Below are 3,182 nucleotides of genomic sequence, written 5' to 3' on the forward strand. Positions count from 1 at the left end.
GTTTGGGTGTGGTACAAGATCGCACAGTCAGAAGGGCCTGGTGGTCCTCTGTGGGGCTGTCACTTCTTCATGAAGTTACCTAGGCTGTCATGGCCACTTGAAAATTTAGAGTTTGTAAATTTTGGGCTTGTAAAGTTGGCCGGGGAGGGCCTGAGCCAAATCAAATTTGGATTTCTAAAATCCATCCTATGGTGAGGTCCACCTTAGGTGTTTTCTATCCTTACGTCTCCCCTCTCAAGGTCACAACTTGAGAGTTTCCAGTACTCTACCAGTCTCGACTATGGGAGGGAGAGTCAAGTAGAGGCCTACCCATTCCATTCCTAGCCTGGGCAGTGGCCAGCGAGTGGAAGGCAATCTGCCACAAGTCAAAACTCCCCTGTGCTGGGCAGCAGCGGCATGGGAGAGAGTCGAGGGTGGAAACTCAAGTTTACTACACGGAAGGGGGCAGTGGTAAACCACTTCTGTATTTTTACCAAGAAAACTCTAAGGATACCCAACCAGAACAATTGCAGATGGAGGTGGGGCATTCTGGGAGAGATGTGTCCATAGCATCGCTATGAGTCAGGCACGACTTGACAGCATAAGACAAGACAAGATCCTTACATCTCCTGTCTCTATGAGTGTCTTGGCAGGAGCGCTCATAAAAAGGAGTATGGAAAATGGCACTCACCCTTGTTCCAACAAGATGGATCTTCCTATGTGACTTTCTTTTGTTGTACATATCTATTCTATTTATTTTATTTTGTTAGTATGTTTGGTTTTGTTCTCTGTCTCCCCCTTCTAGACTGTGAGCCCACAGTCAGTGTGGGTAGGCACTGTCTCTATATGTTGCCAACTTGTACTTCCCAAGTGCTAAGTACAGTGCCCTGCACACAGCGCTCAATAAATACGATTGATTGATTTTGTGGCCATCCCCATTGAGTACCACTTGAAAGAAGCTCCTGGAGGGGCATCCCGGAATATCTCTTGATTATTATTACTAATATCAGTATTATTCATCATCATAATTATGTTTGTTAAGCAGATTCTATGTGTCAAATATTTTTCTAAGCACTGGGGTAAATACAAGTTAATCAGAATGGACACAGTCCCTGTCCCACATAGGGATCACAGTCCAAATAGGAGGGACAACAGGTATTGACTCCCTATTTAACAGTTGAGGAAACTTAATCACAGAGAAATTAAGTGACTTGCCCAAGGTCACCCACCAAAAAATTGGCAGGGACAGGATTAGAACCCAGGTCTTCTAACTTCCAGACCCATGCTCTTTCCACTAGGTCATGCTGCTTCATGGTTCCTTGGCCCGGGACCAATGCCTGGAAGTCCTCAAACTGATTAGCTAGAAAGTTGGTAGATCAATTTCTAAATTCTAAACCTTCGTTTTGGGCTACTGGGTAGCTGCTTATAAAACCTCTCTAATAAAGCAGGTTATAATATGAAACACCAGAAAACATTTAGCTAAGGATTAACTGTCCAGTGGGCCTAATTCAGAGTCTCAGTTGTTAAATGTGCATGTTATTTACTCCCTGCTATTTAGATGCCAGAAGGATAAAATTGAAGGGTGAAAAAATTGTACCAAAAGTGCAGATTTTTCTTTCTCGCGTGTGCTTGAATTATCTAAACGCCCTCACATAACTACAAGTTAATTACCTTTATTAAAGTTCTGGAGACAAATAAAATGAACAATTAAGGGATAGGGTGCCAGCTTCCTGAAGCAAACATTCACATGCAGGAAACCACCAGGGTTTTCAGGCAGCCCCCTGGGAGAAGGGTGAAAGAAAGTTGCAAAAGAGAGTTGTGGCTTCCTGAGCTCCAAATTAAAGAAGTGTTGGTTTTCTTCTGAGAAACAATGTACCAATGACTTAGTGCTTCTCTGTGGCTCAGTTACCCCATCTGTAAAATGGGGATTAATACTGTGAACCCCATATGGGACAGGAACTGTGTCCAACCTGATTAGCTTGTATCTACCCCACCACTTAGTGCTGCGTCTAGCACAGTGAGCCCACTGTTGGGTAGGGACTGTCTCTATATGTTGCCAGCTTGTACTTCCCAAGAGCTTAGTACAGTGCTCTGCACACAGTAAGCGCTCAATAAATACAATTGATTGATTGATTGATTAATACCAAAAAAACCCACAAATGTTTTACTCATTTCTCTCCAAGCCATGGAATGCTGAGATGTCAGCTCTTGGCTTCCTTCCAATAAGTAACTCCATGCTGGGTCTGGATCTCCCTTTCTTCAGTCCCACCTGAGCCAACACCCAGATTGTCAAGAGTTAATAGAGTATTAGGACTGAGCCTCTCTGTTTCATACTGAGCAGAAAGGCCAAGACTACTGAAACAAGTATCAGCTTCCCCAGCAGGGCAGAGAGCTGCCTCCTGCTCTGATCATGACTCAGTAGGCTAAGGGGAAGGGATCCTTTGTTTACTTTCTGTTTTATCATGATAATAATGTTGAAAAGCTGTCACACTATATCTGAGCAGGGCAGGGCAGTGCTTAGAAGGAAAACCACCAGCTGAGAGTTAGAAAGTAGCATAGATAACACCAGCTTTAGGAAGGTGGGAGAGATGGGAGAAATAATAATAATGATAATAATAATAGTATGTGTTAAGCATTTCCTATGTGCCAAGCACTGATTTAAGTGCTGGAGTAGATACAAAATCATCAGGTCCCACATGGGGCTCACAGTATGAGTAGAGGGCAGAACAGGTATTGAATCCCTAATTTGAAAATGGGGTAGAAATACTGGGGTAGAAATAAAGACCACAAAAACCTATCCTAGTACCAAAAGAAAGAAAAGGAGAGTTCCTTGCCTCCAGGAAAGAACACAGAGAACATCAGCTAAGCTACGGGCAGCTGGGAAACAAGAAATTGTTCCATGAATGGGAAAGACACATAGCAGAAAACAGAGAAAAAGAGGAGGGGGAATAAGCAGAGTGAGAGAAGTAAAGAAAACCCTCATCTAGGTTCTCTGGCAATCCTTTCTGGGTTTTGAGATAATTAATTGAAATGATCAATTTATTGTCATTAACCTCTGAGATTCAGCAAGGCTGGGCTTTCAGCCCAAAATACGTTAGGGAGCAAGAAGTGGTGGAAGGGACTCAGAAGTTAGTAACATCATAAAAAGATCAGGTTAGATTTGTTAGAAATCCTTTCTTCTTATCACTTTGCTGCCTCCTTGA

The 3,182-nt window shown here is 43.0% G+C and overlaps 1 non-coding gene across 1 annotated transcript; it reads left to right on the forward strand.

Annotated features, from left to right (window-relative positions):
• The first annotated feature begins 228 nt into the window (after positions 1 to 228).
• LOC119933857 lies at positions 229 to 366 on the forward strand. The gene has a single exon (XR_005452727.1). It is a non-coding gene; the product is annotated as a small nucleolar RNA SNORA7 (small nucleolar RNA).
• Positions 367 to 3,182: the final 2,816 nt, after the last annotated feature.

This window comes from Tachyglossus aculeatus, chromosome 10, assembly GCF_015852505.1.
Source record: "Tachyglossus aculeatus isolate mTacAcu1 chromosome 10, mTacAcu1.pri, whole genome shotgun sequence".
In the NCBI taxonomy this organism is placed as follows: Eukaryota; Metazoa; Chordata; class Mammalia; order Monotremata; family Tachyglossidae; genus Tachyglossus; species Tachyglossus aculeatus.